Here is a 16,861-nt window from a genome sequence, read left to right as displayed (position 1 = left end):
AGCACAAAACAATGTCGCTTTTCAGAACATTTATGACTTCCTCCAGAGGTTTTTCTGTTCTTTCCACCGATGACCAACTTGGGACATCAGAACTCACCAGATCATTTAATAAAAACCTTTCCTGCAACACAATCTGTGCTTTCAACTATTTCTTCAGTCACGTACCCACACACATCTCAAAGCAAGGTTGGGTTGGTTAACCAGAGGAAAAGCAAAGTCAGTAGAAGCAGAATGGTTCCTTTTTGCCAATAAATACCAGATAAAAATTTGGCAGCACCTGGCAAAATGCAACTGCTGAAGCTAAGGTGAAGTGATTTTGAGTACACCCTGGAAGGAAGACCACCTGGAGCCATATATACAGAGCATGTAGGCTTTAAACAGATATGCCAGACATTTTTTTGAAGACTATTTTTAGGATAGTTATAATACTGGCAAGATACTTTATATAATACGTACAATGTACATACCCTTGGCATGTACATACACCCAGCCAAACTACAATTACTGCAGTGAATGAAATTGCTGGAGGGAAAATTGAGAAGGTCTACAAGACCACTGAATGCAACTCGCTCCCAAAACCTCACCTCTAAGGTTGAGTCTATGCAATCCTACCCAAGCAGAGAGAAACCAAACCCTTTCACTATTACTCTACTTAAGCAGGACTCATGCTAGCAAGGGCCAACTGTGTCATTTCAAGAAAATCAGCACTCCCAATCAGCTGATTCCATGGTTGGCACCACATAGTCCTAAGCCAAGTGCTTGAGTTAATTCAACATTACTCTGGCCATGCAGAAGGAGCTCCTCATGGCTAAGCTAGCACTGAAAGGACCCAAAAAGCATGCCAGCCACTCACTTTATGGGAAAGGCAATACTACACAACTAAAAGCAAAGCTGCTCACATCACCAGTGTGAAGGGGTACACACCCAATTTATCACTGGTATTACACCATGTATTTCCTGAGGTCATGCAATTCTTCCTCACCTGAATACCTTTTGTTACTGAGCAACATTCCAACTGGTTTTCTCCTCAAGAACAAAAGGTGGCTAATGAAAGAAAAAGATGAGTGCTGTTCTTGTATTTGGTCCTACATTCAGACCACGATCTGGCTAAAATTAATTATTACTTTAAGTCCCATCAAGTATAGCAAGACTTGCTGGTCACTTTTGACTTAATTGTGTCGTAGATTCCAACAAGACTTGGTCACAAGCCACTTTCACCTGACTAGGGTCATGCAGTTCAGAGTTTTACTATCCAGTGATCATGATTTGGGGAGGTGAGTAAAGTATACACTTAATGCAACCTAAATAATCCTCAGAGCTAGCCAGGTTGAGATGACAGAACTAACCAGTCAGAATTAACCACTGTTACTTTTTATCTGTAGAATATTCTACAGTGTCAAGAACTTCGTTGCGTAAGCGGTAACTGCATCATGGGAGTCATCTGATAGCAATGGCAAGAATGAAAAGCCCCCTTGATTCCAAAGTGTCGCAGGACTCTTGACTATCTCTCTCTCTGCACTCAATGCAACTTTCCAGCTACAGTGGTACCTCAGGTTACATACGTTTCAAGTAACAGACTCCGCTAACCCAGAAATAGTGCTTCAGGATGAGAACAGAAATCATGCTCTGGCAGCGCGGCAGCAGCAGGAGGCCCCATTAGCTAAAGTGGTGCTTCAGGTTAAGAACAGTTTCAGGTTAAGAACGGTCCTCCGGAACGAAATAAGTACTTAACCCGAGGTACCACTGTACAACCCACCACCACCCACAAGAATGTTCTGCTCTCTCTTAAGCTGGTTACACCATGTGGTCTACTTCTTCTTAAAGGTAAAGGTAAAGGTAAAGGACCCCTGACGGTTAAGTCAAGTTGAGAACGACTCTGGGGTTGCGGTCCTCATCTCATTTTACTAGCTGAGGGAGCCGGCATTTGTCCGCAGACAGTTTTTCCAGGTCATGTGGCCAGCATGACTAAGCCGCTTCTTGTGAAACCAGAGCAGCACACGGAAACGCTGTTTACCTTCCTGCCGGAGCGGTACCTATTTATCTACTTACACTCTGACATGCTTTCGAACTGCTAGGTTGGCAGGAGCTGGGACCGAGCAACAGGGGCTCACCCCGTCGCGGGGATTCAAACCGCCAACCTTCCAATCGACAAGCCCTAGGCTCAGTAGTTTAGACCACAGCGCCACCTGCGTCCCTCTACTTCTTCTTAATGAGATAGCAAAAAGTGTTGAGCATGGTGGCTGAAGACGCCAAGGTTGCAAGTTCGATCCCCGTATGGCACAGCATTGCAGGGGGTTGGACTAGATGATCCTCAGGGTCCCTTCCAACTCTAAAATTATATGATTCTAATTAAAAGAGGAACAACGAACAAGTGCCCAAGAGTCAAGTCCACCAGCCAGTCCACTCCACTTGCTGTGGACTGGAGAGCCCTTGATGTGAACAGGCACGGTGCTCTATAAAACTACTAGGCTTTCAGTAAGGAGCCATTATGTAATTAGCCAAATCCTGTCCTTTGCTATTATTAAAAAAATAACAATGCTCTAACCACTTGACTAGCCTTTGACGTAATGACTGGTCTACCAATCTATCAAGTTTATTACCAGCTCATCCTGCATAGATCCAACGGAAACTGTAAACATCCAGGCGCCTTGGCCCACCATTTTTCCATTTTCAGATTAGAGCACGCAATGCAATTTTTAAAGTCTATTTGTCATAGTGCTACATCAATTGTCACCAAGTTCTACCATTTCCTAATTCCATACTCTCTTGAAGGAAAAAAAGGGAGCAGAAGAATGCTTCGAAGATGACACCAACAGATGAAGTCAAGAAATAATTCAGATGCATCTCTGAAATTCTGTTCCCTTCAACCAAGAAGATAGTTTAACTTAAGATAATTATCTTCTCTGTGCCTTCCCCCTCCTCTTTCTTCTCTCAGCACTGGCATACAAACCATGCTATTTTAGCTTCTTTCTTTCCTGTTCTCCCAGTTCTTCTGGAACATTTTATTTTCAACAGTCAACTCATCTGGAATACTGCCATAGTGAAGTTCATCTATTACAATGTTAACTGTATCTCTCCCAGCAGAAGCTATCACCTTTACATTCAAGAATTTATTATCACTGCTCTAAATATTTTTATATATATTTTAAAAAGAAAAACATGGACAGAAAAGACATGAGCCTGCTCTACAGACACTTTCACACCAACATCTTCACCCAGAATTGCATATTCTTTTCCTGGTTATAAAAAGAAGAAAGAGAGATGCTTAACACTTTTAAGATTTCCTAAACTTCAAAAGAAACATAGACTGGTTAGGGGAAGGCATATACAGAGATGATGATGATGATGATGATGATGATGATGATGATAGATGTAAGGACAGATTTAAAAAAAACCAGTAACATTGTGAACTGTTGTTATCAGAAAAGTGCAAGTCTGAAAGGAGGAAAGATCCAAAGTGTTAATGCAACAAACAAACAAAACCTAAGAATCGCCTTCCTTGATCAGATCATAGCCTCAAGGAGCACATGTGTCTGTTCCCAATAGTATCTAGGCAGATACTGTACACTGGGAACCCATGGAGAAACTTCCTTCCCCATATCTTACCCTGCACCTGATAATCAGAGATGTCTCCCCTTCTGCTATGGATAAGGTTAACTTAGTTAATTAATTTCTTATCCACACTTTACTACAAGGTCCCAAGGTGGGTCACAACAATAAAATATGCCATTATGAAAATAGCCATTCATGGGTCTATGGTCTATACCTTGCCTAAATCTTTAGTCACCTATGCTTGTGGCTCCTGTATTTCTCGTAGCCAAAGACTTCATGAGTGCTATCATGAGCTTCAACATTCAATGTAGCATTCTGTATTCCACCTTACTGTATTTCTTATGGAAGTGGAGATTATACATTTATAAATAAATTAAGTAATATCCACCCATGGTTCGGATATTTAAGTACTGGCTGTGCCGAATATTTTGGGGTTCAGTAAGTGACAAATACTTTTTTTAAAAGTGCCTGTTGCAACACTGATGTGGCCCATGAACTTTATTTTACTCGTATTAAAAAACAGCCTCCGTGAACTAGTCTATTCATCAACTAGTACACTGTTGGGATGACTCCATAATTACTCATTGCAAGAATAAAAGGGTTTCTTTAGTTCGCCTAAGCCAGTGGTGGCCAAACTTGGCCCTCCAGCTGTTTTTGGACTACAACTCCCATCATCCCTAGCTAACAGGACCAGTGGCCAGGGACGATGGGAATTGTAGTCCAAAAACAGCTGGAGGGGCAGGTTTGGCCACCACTGGTCTAAGCTATGCCCCAACTTAATGCAACAAGAGGGGCTGCCATGGGTGTTGAAACATTAAGCCACCCTGTTGGGTACATGCACTAACCTGTGTCTCTTGCAAGGCCCTTAAAAGCATTGATTCTCATACACACAACATTCTGCCAATATAATGGCAGTGACATTTTTCCAGGGATGGAATAAGGATGCGCCAGGATTCCCTGATGCAACTTGCGCTCCAACTGGGAAGTGACAGAGGACCTCCCCAAAAATACCATTCCCTAGAAAATATGGTAGCTGTGCTACCCCACAGTTGCAAGGTGAATGCCTACCCCTTGGTTAAAATGACATAGGTGTCTATTTTAGTACAAGAGTGAAACATGCCTCAAAGTTAAATACAAAAATATAACAACCCTCTTGGAATCATACAATTGTAGAGTTGTAAGGGACACCAACGGTCATCTAGTCCAACCCCCTTTCAATGCAGGAATGAATGAACTCTGCTCCTAGTATCAAAAATCTGGTAAACATATGACCTGACCCATCTTCTTTTCCTTGTAGAAATCACCACCATAGGAGTTATCTAGTGCAATTCACTTCTGTTACTTGAAATATGACGCATCCCTATTAAAATAAAAGACAGCCATCTAATTTGAGGAAAGTGCTGCAAGCATCCAAATACAATAGCTTTCTAGCCATGGTTATTGTTATAATACTCACTGAGAAAGAAGCAGGCGGTCAAAAGACAAATTAGTACTTCCTCAAGAACCTGATACAAACAGTACCTATTAAGCATGGTTTTCTTGATTTGTCAGCAGAAGATAAGGATCCTCTATTCCTTCAAGATTGCTCTTTGCAACCTCTTAAAGCCTGGTGAACTCTTGGTTACAGATTAGCTAACTAGAGATAGACTTGCCCACCTACTTCCTCCCAGCCTCAACAATGAGTGTTAACCAGCATTGTGCTTGAACTTCTGTCTTTACATAGACATTCATCAATACCCACAAATTTCATTCTCTTTGTGTTTTCTCTCAGTTTTAATGACAGACCTATGTTCTTCAGCTTCATTGGAGAAATTAGCTACATTACAGGGAAGATTAGTAGAGTCTTAAATCTGGTGCAATTCTAAGTGTGTAATATTGAATATAATCCATAGAAACATTGCAGAAGTTGCTTTTAGCTTACCTCCACTATTCCCACACCCAAGAATATATATTTCAAGAATATTCTCTTTGACTAGCCTTTCTCAAAACTTAGATTTGGATTATTATAAGACTTCAGTACTTCCTTTCTAGCAATAAAATTATTTTCATGAAACGCGTATTTCTTTCTACCATTAATTGTCACCATAAAATTCCATCTGGCCAACTGATATTGGAACACAACTTGTCTCCATATATAACTGTGATAGTTATTTCATTTTCAACCCTCCTAAGTTCCTAAAAACCACCCCACTAATATATCAGGGTCACATACCCCATTAATATATCGGGGTCACATACATCACCATTTAGGGTATTTAATAAATAAATAAATAGTATTTGGCAATATAAAATATAAATATGAAACCATATTAAGGATTATGGCTTATAGTACAGAGAAAATGCAGGAAGCACAAAGAAGTATACATTTCCTACAAAAGAGATGGAAAATTCCTATCAAGGATGACATCTAGATTCAGCAGCGATAGTTCCTTTGAACTCTAATTGACACTCATATATTTTTCCTGCAATTCAAAATCCACCCAAGGATCTGAACAAACAACAACAAATGTTTAACACCTCCTTAACAGCTACATCAACACCAAATTAGTAGAGGGTTTTGTATTTTTTTAAAAAGCACTTTAGGGGTCATTTAGACATCCCTTACCTTGAACTCACTTTTACTGACCTATTTTAATGAAACGCTTAAATTACAAACAATCTCAGCCTCAAGCCAGGTTTTGAGAAAACGTTGAGTGATATACCTGGTATTGTAGGAGAATACGTGAAGTGTGAAATATCACAGGTTGTAGGAGAAAGTTCTCCATTTTTTACATCCCTTTGGGTCACCGAGGACCCCCAAAGCATAGAGAATTAAAAAGAAAAGCAAATCTGAGGAGCTTTTGACTACTGTTGACGTTGATCATTGAATATCAAGCTAAATCTTCAAAAGACCTACATTTTCTTCCACTAGTTTCTGTGTTCATCATCTCATTATGAACATGGCAAATTCTTCACCTTGTGGAACATTCATGCATAGGATAACAACTGAATGATATCTCCGATTTCCATGGGAAAGGGCGATAAACTACTTCCCTCCCCCTCATCTCCTCAAGACAAACTCAACTACAAGCCCAAAAGAGAAAGGAATCTGAAAATAAAATTAACTCACTGAAGAAACAAGTAGATAAGCAGCCAGTATGTTATGGGTGCATGAGTAATTTTCTCAAAGAGTCTCAAAGCAAGCTCAAACCACCAGATCAGCTGACACCATCTCAAGCACAATGGATTGCAGTTCACATATTCCATGCAAGTGAAGAGGGACCATCAAGTATCTGAAGAAGTGTGCATGCACCCGAAAGCTCATACCAGTAACACACTTAGTTGGTCTCTAAGGTGCTACTGGAAGGAATTTTTTTATTTTATTTCATCAAGTACTGAGACACACATGTGCAAAACAGCTCTTAAAAACTCTTTTCTATTTTCTGAGCAAGAAGTATGATTGCGGTGTTAATGCAAAGTGAACAGCACAGCTTTTGATGGAAGTTGTCCTAGTCAAAGTGGTTTTTATTAGCAAGAAGAGTCTTGGGCCTTTGTTTGTTTGTTTGTTTGTTTTGCAACACCCGTCACCAACCACTGATGATGAAACCATCTTCAAGCTGAGTTTAAAACAAGTCTCTTGCAAAAGACCATTTACCCTAACTCTACCAATTGCCCTGTATATTTAATTCTGCCTGTGCTATCTTTACCTTCATATATCAGAGAGAAACTATCCATAACTCTCAGTCAGGTAAACCAAGTTCTTATGAACAGATATTGTGCATATGAACAGATTCATCAAGCGAAGAAAACAATAGCCGTGTCTACCAAAACAAATGAAAAATGGAACTCGTTGGCATCAGCGAGCAATGGAATGGGCCTACCACAACATCATTAAATAGTATGCAATGAATGTCTCGCACTGAAACATTGTGCTTTGTTCGCCAGCTAGAAAGAACTCAGAAGTTTGAGGAAAGAAATGTACAACCACAATCAAAAGTTAAGTAGTAAAATCAAATATTCCCCATGATTTTTTTTAATAGGGCTAGTGTTTTATCAGAAACGTAGATAACACAGATAAAACCACCAAGGACTATCATCTAAAATTTAACATTTTCAGAAATTACAATTTTGTTGATTGCATATAATTCAAGGTGGGAGTTTCCTTATCTTATGGTGACTTGTAGTTATCTGTGACATACACACATCTATCACTTAAGTTTGTTTTTGCAGTTTTACTATGGAAACCCAAACTCCTCTCAGCATTTCAAACATTTCGGCTACCTCACTTTCATTATTTCACACTCTGCTTACCAACTTCTCAAAGAGAGAATTAATTACACTCTTAATATTCATGGTCATTGTTTTGAGGCACCGTAAAGTGTTAGGCTGGAGCTACTGTTGATGACTCTGCAGATTTAATTTTTCATCAACTTTAGATGACCCTGGAGTATTCCTAATTAGAAGCTGGAAACAAAGGTGAGAAGAAGAAAAATACCATCTTTTTCTGAATTTCCATCATATTGTTGAAATATTAGCATTCCATAATTACATCTAAAAATAGAATTCATGTTCCAGACAAATGTTAGCATTTTAAAATCTCACTGATTTCAATGGAAAAGAGTTAAGTGCATGCTTGCTACAGTCCTGCACACAACTTACCTGGGTGTAAGCTCCACTGAACTCAATAGGGCTTACTTCTGTGTAGATATGTATAGGATCACACTGTAACTCTTCCATGGAAATCAATGGAACTTCAATGTACTTAGGTTTGGCTATCATAATGATAATTCTAATGAAACTCCAACATTTCTAAGCTCCATAATTGATGTTTAGGGTCAGGTTTAGGAAGGGGGGGGGGACAATGAGAGAAATTCCTCCATGAATTACAAAGCCTTTAAGATGCCTTATGGAATTTCAGAGATACTCATAATTGCATGATTCATTTTTTAAAATAAAAAATAAAAAATCAAAGTACATACGCAGCTCCAAATTATTTACCAAATTGCAACACTTCCAGAAGATACCATCAATTGGAATGTCCACTGCGAGGCTAACACAAAATTTGCTTGATTGACATTGATTTCATGTCATTCTGGAGAACACTGCCAGGCTCATCAGATATTTAACTATTCCATTTTCTCCACACACAAAAAATAAAGCACGTCTTTGGTCAACTGAGGCAGCCTCTTGAAGGCCATGAAGTTCAACCCAAAAGTTACATCTAAAAGGGGTTGGTTTCAAAAATGAAACTATAAAAGAAGCAGGGGGGAAATATGTCCTTTTGAGCAGAGGTCTCTCACTTTCTGTCTGTCTCTGGAAATTCTATGAAAAGAATCTATGAAACTTCCTCAAATCGTCCATTTCCTGGAGTCAGAAAGAGAAGAGACATCAAAAAACATTGCTCACTGGAGGGGAAAAAATGTCAAGCCAGGCTTTGCCAACAAAGCTTCAGAAAAAAATGGAGAAACATCCATAATTGCATGAGCACTTCCCATCTCAGCTTTGTCTACTGGAAAAGCCTGCCCTTGCTCTCCCTCTCCTCCATTTTCTGGTGGAGCTAGAGAACATGACATGGCTTACCTGACTCAGATCACAGCCCTCTGTCCAACTATTCACTTCCTCTTAGACATGCAAGTAGCTTCATGAGACAAGCAGGCATGCACACAAAAGCATCAGCAGAAAGCAACCCCGTATCTCGCCACCTTTTCCCCCCTTCCTAGAAGGTCCTTCCCAAAAAACCAAGAGGAGCAAACTTTCTCTGGGTTGGAAAAAAGAAAGGCTGAGAATCTCATCACAACAGAGGATTGCAAGCTGAGATCTCTTCAGATCTCCAGAGCCAGGATCTCCCCTTTCCTTTCCACACACACACACCCTCATGCAGAAGTAGAAACTATAAAGCTCAGGGAAGAAAGAGGGTGACTCCAAGAGAGGAGAAGAGAAACGCCTGGAGATTGTGTGTGTGTGTGTCCCCGCGCGAAAGAGGAGTAGCTTTGTGTTTTGGAGTCTGGACTGGAACCAAAGCAGACAGCTTGCAAATGGAGGACAAGGAGATAAAGAAAGAGGGGGGGAGGAGGGAAATGAAAGGGGGGAAAGCTCAGCTGCTTCGCATTCCCTGGAAAGCCATGGACACCAGGGAACCGAGCAAGAAGTGAGGCTCTCTGTTGAAACACCCCCCCCCCGCTCTCTCTCTTTCTCTCTCTCTTTTCCCTTTCTTCCCTTCTCAAAGCAAAGAGCAAAAACTGTGTTGTAATGGCTTCTCTCCAGCTTCCACCGCTGTCCTATTCCAAGGCAACCCTTTTCAGAAAGGAAGGACCCTCACCACCAGCTCAACTTGAGGAAAGGCGGGAGAGAGAGAGCCTTGGTTGTGTATGCCTGGGGTGTGTGTGTGTGTAATGGGGGGGGGGGAGAGAGAGAGAAGAAGGTCCAGTCTACCTGCCTGAGAGAGAGGGACCAGATTTTGGAAGGAGAGGAGGCGCAGAAAGAGAGAGAGAGAAAGAGAAAGCAAAGAAAGAAAAAAGGAAGGAAGGAAAGAAAGAAAGAAAGAGGTCACCGGTCGAGGCAGCTCTACAGAGCTTTTTCCCTCTCCGCCCCCCCCCCCGGACGCCTCTCTCTCTCTCTCTCTCTCTCTCTCTCTCTCTCTCTCTCTTTCTCTTCTCCCAGCGCCTGGGAGATCCAGTCACTTCCCCACACAGCCAAACCCCCAAGTGCCCCCACAACACACTTCTCGGCGGCGCTCCTCGCACTTCTCTCTCTCGCCCCACAGATGCAACAACAACACAAAATTAATTAACTGCCTTCCTTCCTCCTCCTCCTCCTCCTCCTCCCACCAGCTCCAACCACCACCACCACCACCACCTCCTCCCCCATTACAGGAGACACAGAGAGACCTCTCTCTCCTCGCTCAACAAAACCACCGGGTCCGCCGCCGCCGCCGCCGCCACCACCTTGTGTTTTGTGTGCTCGAATTCCTCCAGCTCGCCCTGAATGAATGGATCTCCTCGCTTCTCCAAGCTTCCCCCCCCCCCAAGGTGGTTTTGGTGGGACAGCCAAAAAAGGAGAACCTCGCTTTGCTCTTTTCCCCTCCAAGACCCGAGATGGGCTTCAAAGGCCAGAACTTACAGGAAGGTCCCGGTTGCTGGCGGCGGCGGCGGCGGCTGGGTCCTTTCCCCCTTCTCCTCCTGCCTCTGGCTCCTCTTCTTCTTCTTCTTGCAATTGTTGTGGAAGTTGCTCCTTTCTTTTTTCTCTCTTTGCTGAGGTTCTCATGTGCTCCTTGCCAGGTCTCAGCAATGGAGGATCGCCATCTTTTTCCCTGCTTTTTTTTTTCTCTCTCTCTCTCCTCTCCCTCCCCTCTCTCTCTCTCTCCCCCTCTCCCTCTCTCCTTCACTGGCTTGCTGCAGCTGCAGATGACCTGAGATCTCCGTCTCTCTCTCTCTCACTCACTCAACCCTTCTGTGTGTCTCTCTCTGAATAATGAGCAACCAAGAGGGAGCGAGAGAGGGAGAGAGAGAGAGAGAGAAGACAATCTCCTTGCCTACCATACACAAAACGCAAGAGCACCAGGGGGTGCAAGAAGGCTTTCTAACAACAACAACAACAACAACAACGGGGGTGGTGGGGAGAGAGAGAAATGGGGAAAGGCAGGAGGAGGAGGAGAAGGGGCAGGAGAGGTGGGGGTGGGAAGATCTTCAGAGATGGAGGAGGAGGTGGTGAAGATGAAGGCAGCAGCAGCAGCAGCAGCAGAAGGTGGCTCCAAACTTAAAGTCCTCTTGGGAGATGATTTCTGAGGCGCTCCCAGGCTTCCTGAGCGGGGCGAGGAGAAAGGGAGATCTGGAAGAGTCCTTACAACCTGGTTGCCTCCAGATACCTTCAGCTTTCACAGCCTTGGGAGAAGCCCCTCGCCCGCGGCTCTCCCTCTGCTGGGTCATCCTCGCCTTTTCCTACCAGCCATGGCAACTCCTGCTAAATAAAAAGCCAAGCGCCACCCGGGTTTTCCCCCTGCACGCAAGATGCGCCTTCTTGTCACCTAAGCTGATCCCTGAGATACGTCCATCTAGGAGACACTTAAAATCTTGCCCTCTTGGTTGTTTTGTTGTTGTTTTTCTTCCCCTGAACAGGGTGAAGGAACATAAATGCAACTGGAGGTGGCAAAGTGTGGTGGGGTTTTTTGTATATATATTTTTAAAGGCATAGATCTACCACGTGGTTGATTTTAATTCTCTTTTTTTTTCCCCTCCTCTTTTAGCTTTGCCTGTTGGAAGGGGGGCGGCGGAGAAAGAAAGGACTCAAATTGTCCATTTCTAGCACGTATTTTGAAGTCTTCTCCCGGAAATAAAGACTCTTTGTCGTTTGAGTTCTTCCCCAAGCATATATATATATATATATATATTAATATATAAATACACACACAAAGAAAGGGAGCTTTGCAGCGCTGAAGAGCAAGCGCTCCTGCTACTTTAAAAAGCCTTGTGCAATGTTTGGGCTACCGCAGAACCCCACTTTAATTTTTAAAATAAAACTTTGGTGCCACCTTCTCCCCACCCCCCACCCCTCCGCTGTCTGCCTCTTCTATGGTTGCCTCTGTGTACAGCAGTCTATGGAAAGTAACAATCAAGATTCCCAAATGATAAGGTGTCATCATCACCTTGAAGGCAAGGAAGAAGGCAAAGATGAAGTTATTATATCTCAGCATCTTCATTTCCCCAAGAAATCGTTCTGAACCTCTTCAGAGATTTCTTTTTTAAAGTGACTGGGGGTGGGGGATGTCTCCCATTCCCAGCCTTATATTCCCCCTCCATGCCAAATCTAATACCTTCCAGACTTTAATCTGGTACTGAGAGGGAGGGAGATGAAGTTAGCATTGGAAAATCAATAAACACTGTAGTGGAGAGGAAAGCAATTTGAATGGGAAGACGTGACAGTATTGAATCTTCTTGACTGTTTCTTTTAGACCTCAAACTGGATCAGAGAAGGAAGAGAACCTTAAAAGCTTCTTTTGGGCAGATTTTGGGATGGAGAACCCCTCTTCCTGGAATGAGAAACCTTGAGAAACCAGAGATCTTCTTTAAAGTGTTAGAATTTAATTAAGACATGGAAGGTGATTCAACTCAAGCTTTAGAAACCAGTTGATGCCCAAAGTCAAGGAGCCAAAAACAAATGTGGAAATGGCAAAAGGATGAAGACTCTGATCAAATAAGTAACAAGGAGACAGCAAATTTCACTGCATTTTTCCATAGTTATATCCCTTGTGTTATTCTCAATTTTTAAATTAACTGTGCACCCATTTAAAGGGTATTTATAAAGAACACAGCTTCCCCCAAATAATCTGGGCAGGCTGATGCAAACTTTAACTCTGTGAGGGGTAAAAATGACAGTTCCATTTATTCTTTTAGGGAAGCCATGTGCTTTGAACTGGTCTTGCTAGCTAGGGATGATGGGAATTGTAGTTTAAAAACAGCCAGAGACATATGTTTGGGAAACACTGGATCAGGGTGACCAGTGTGGTGCCTTCCAGTCATTCTTGCACTCCGATTCCCATCAGCCCCAGCCAGCATAGCCAGTAGTAAGGGATGGTGGGAACTGGAGCTCAGCAACATCTGGAGAGGACCACATTGACTACCCATGGTGCAGATGATGGATAATAATGGGTGTGGCTCAAGTTGGTTTGGTTTTTTTAAAAAAAATCAGTGGGATTTGTGTCATCTTAAAAGACAGTAAGGGTTATCACATTCTTCCTACATTCTATTATTTTGACTATTTGCCTTTGTTTCCTAGTGTAGATTGGATATTGATCAGGCAGAGGTAGCATTTCTTAAAGCATTTTTCCCCCTCCTGGTTTTGTTCTGGTCTGGAATTGCAGCTGGTACAGAATGATGAGACCAGGTTATTGAGTGGAGCAACTGGACACAAGCATATTACGCCCGTAAGATGTTGAAGGAGCTGCCAATCAGCTACCCAGCAATCTTCAAGGTCCTCTTGTTAACATACTGAGCCCTAGATAACTTGGAACCAGGTTATCTGAAAGACCTTCTGCCCCTGTATAGACCTGTAAGATCACTGAGATTGTCTGGGGAAATTCTACTTCTGGCACTGCACTCCACAGAATATCATAGGACAGGGAGTGGAAAATGGGAATTTTCTGGTGTTCCTGTTCTGTGGAATGCCCTACATTGCTGTAGTTGCTTCAAACTTCTTATAAAAGGTTCATATTTTTGTCCAAGATTTCCCTGACCCATAAGAGTGGGCCCTGCATCTTGTGCATCAATCCCCTGAATTAGTTTTATTTGCTTTTATATTTTTTATAACTGTTTTATTGGTTTCAAGCTTTATATTTGTTTTAAGGGGCACTGTTTTTATATGGCACATAGTCTACACTGCTTATAGATTTAAAATATATTAATGGGGTTTATAAATGCTTTGAAATATTAATTAAATAGCTTTCTATTAAAGGTGCCATCTGTGACACAAAAGCCTTTTGCATTTAGGCAATAATAATAATAATACAAAAGAAATACTGGGCACAATCCAACTTAAAATAATAATAATAATAATAATAATAATAATAATAATAATAATAATAATAAATTTATTACTTATACCCCGGCCACTCTGGGCGGCTCCCAACAGAATATTATTAGTAGTAATAATAATAATGATGATGATAAAGCGTTAAAACATCAAACATTAAAAACTTCCTGTCAGGGGTTCAGGAGCAGAAGCACAGGGAAGAGGGGAGATGGAGAGCGAAGGGGAAGAATCTGAGGGCAGCGTAGGAGAAGATGACAGTGGCCCGAGAGATTCCATGAGCCTCTCCAGCGAATCGGAAGATTCACAGAAGGGGGCGCCGGTGGCCAGGGCAAGGGGGGTCCCAAGGGGGACACCCCAGACGCAAGGGGCCAGCGGGGACTCCCAGAGCAGCAGTTGGAAATCAGGACCAGCTTCCCCACCGGAGCATAGTGGGGGGGGGGGGAGAGTCACAGGTATTGGGAGTAGTGTCTCCCCCAGCAGGGAGAGGAGAGGAGTCAGGGCTGACCACGCCTCCATCGGAGAGTCAGACAACGGAGGGGAGGTCAGATCCGGCCAGTATCCCGGAAGAGGGAAGCAGTGACAGAAGTAGTGTAACGGTCAGGAGGAAGGTCACTGGGTTGGCGCGAGAGGCAAGTTCAAATGTACAGGAGCGTGGGACAGTAGAGAATGAGGATTGGGAACCGGGTCCTAAAGCCCGCCGGAGGAAGGGGGAGGAGCTAAGCGACTCAGCGTCGGAAGAGTCCAGAAAGGGCAATGCCCCAGTGGGCAGGAGGACCCAGAGGAGGAGAGAGCAGCGTAAAAGGTGGAGCAGGGCTAGGATCTTAAACTGGTGTCATAGGGGAGGAGACTCAGACGGGACTTCGCCGATCTAGGGTTTAAGACGTAGGGCTGCACGCTGTGGCTTTGAAATGGAAACTGAACTTCAATAAAGACTTTTGTACATTACTACAGCCTAGCGTTGGTCCTCTGTGAGCTGGGACCTAGAGGCAGCTCTGACACTTCCCTAAACAGGGCTGCCTTCAGATGTCTTCTAAAAGTCAGATAGTTGTTTATTTCCTTGACATCTTATGGGAGGGTGTTCCACAGGGCGGGTACCACTACCGAAAAGGCCTTCTGCCTGGTTCCCTGTAGCTTCACTTCTTGGAGTTGGACCTCAGTGTTAGGGCTGAATGATGGGGGTGGAGACACTCCTTCAGTTATACTGGGCAGAGGCCGTTCAGGGCTTTAAAGGTCAGTGCCAACATTTTGAATTGTGCTCGGAAACGTACTGGGAGCCAATGTAGGTCTTTGAGGACCGGTGTTATATGGTCTCAGCAGCCACTCCCAGTCACCAAGTCTAGCTGCCACTTTACCTTCTGGATTAGTTGTAGTTGACAGTCTGCAGGTCACCTTCAAAGGTAGCCCCACATAGAGCGCATTGCAGTAGTCCAAAAACAGGAAATAACCAGAGCATGCACCACCCTGGTGAGACAGTCTGCAGGCAGGTAGGGTCTCAGCCTGCATACCAGATGGTGCTTTAAGACTCACTGGAGACCCCATGGAAAAGTTAGTCAGTTCTCTTCCATTGAAATAATCCATGAGCATAAGTGCTTAAGATTGGAGTCCTACTCTGAATGATCTGGAGTAAATTTCATTGAATTTACCGGAATATACTTCTGAACAGATATGACTAGGATTGCGCAATTAGGCTGCAAACCTAAAGGTACCTCTATTTTTCGCTCGATAAGACGCACCAGACCATAAGACGCACCCAGTTTTTGGAGAAGGAAAACAAGAAAAAAAATATTCTGACTCTCAGAAGCCAGAACAACAAGAGGGATCGCTGTGCAGCGAAAGCAGCGATCCCTCTTGCTGTTCTGGGTTCTGGGATAGCTGTGCAGCCTGCATAAGACGCACACACATTTCCCCTTACTTTTTAGGAGGGAAAAAGTGAGTCTTATAGAGCAAAAAATACGGTACATACTTAGCAGTAGATTCCAATAAATTCAGTGGGATGTTCTTCTCAGTAGACATTCTTCTTATTGTTATTTATTTGATTTACTTGTTGTTGAATACAAAATGTCTCTAGGCAGCATACCTATACACCTTAAAAAAACACCAATCAAGTTTAACAATAAAGTAACAACCCCCCCCCCAAAAAAAACCCCAATAGCAATAAGCATGACTATTATAATCCCTCAAAAGAATGGAATAAAAGGGATGACTTATTGTTGTCCCGTAAGGATATTATTGTTGGCACCAGGTGGACGTCATCGGAGGCAGCATTCCACAGAGAGGGGGCCTTAACCCAAAAGGCCCTCCCTCCCCCTTGTCACTCCACTTACATCTGGAGAAGGCCCTCACACGATGAATGCTGAGTTTGGATATGTTCAATGTTATGATATATGTTCAATGTTATGATAGGATTTTCCAAGCTTGGGTCTCCAGTTTTTTTGGATTATCATTCCCATCATTCCTAGCTAGCAGGGCAGGACCAGTGGTCAGGGATGATTGGAACTGTGGTCCAAAAACAACGTTTGGGGAGCCCTGGTCTATTACATTCATGGGACAGTCTTGTAACTGCGATGGGACCTATATTATTCTTAGCATTTAGTATTATTAGCATCATCATCAACTGTTACGATATATTACATGCACAAAACTGTGGTTGGGATCTATATTGTTGTTGTTACACCTTGAGTGTGAAATTAAAATTAGCACCAAGTGTTGCTGAAATGGGAAAAAGAAGACTTTTTGGGGAAAGCAATACTGCTGGGTTCAGAAAATAACTTTTGGGAGAGTGGTGGAGAATCCAGGAGAAATATCT

The 16,861-nt window shown here is 42.9% G+C and overlaps 1 protein-coding gene across 5 annotated transcripts in view; it reads right to left on the bottom strand.

Moving 5' to 3' along the window:
• ZNF462 (zinc finger protein 462) overlaps positions 1-11,538 on the bottom strand; it is a 150,230-nt gene extending 138,692 nt beyond the window's left edge. Inside the window, exon 1 of one of the 5 annotated variants that reach the window (XM_079959043.1) lies at positions 10,651-11,538. The gene's annotated coding sequence lies outside the window, so the exon portion shown is untranslated. Of the gene's footprint in view, positions 1-10,252; positions 10,276-10,650 lie in introns of those variants that run through there. The other 4 variants (XM_079959041.1, XM_079959039.1, XM_079959042.1 and 1 more) reach the window with 4 other exon arrangements.
• Positions 11,539-16,861: the final 5,323 nt, after the last annotated feature.

The sequence above is a fragment of the Podarcis cretensis genome, assembly GCF_951804945.1.
Source record: "Podarcis cretensis genome assembly, chromosome: 17".
Taxonomy (NCBI): domain Eukaryota; kingdom Metazoa; phylum Chordata; class Lepidosauria; order Squamata; family Lacertidae; genus Podarcis; species Podarcis cretensis.
The sequence above is the reverse complement of the archived record's forward strand: the minus strand, read 5'-3'. Positions and strand labels throughout refer to the sequence as shown.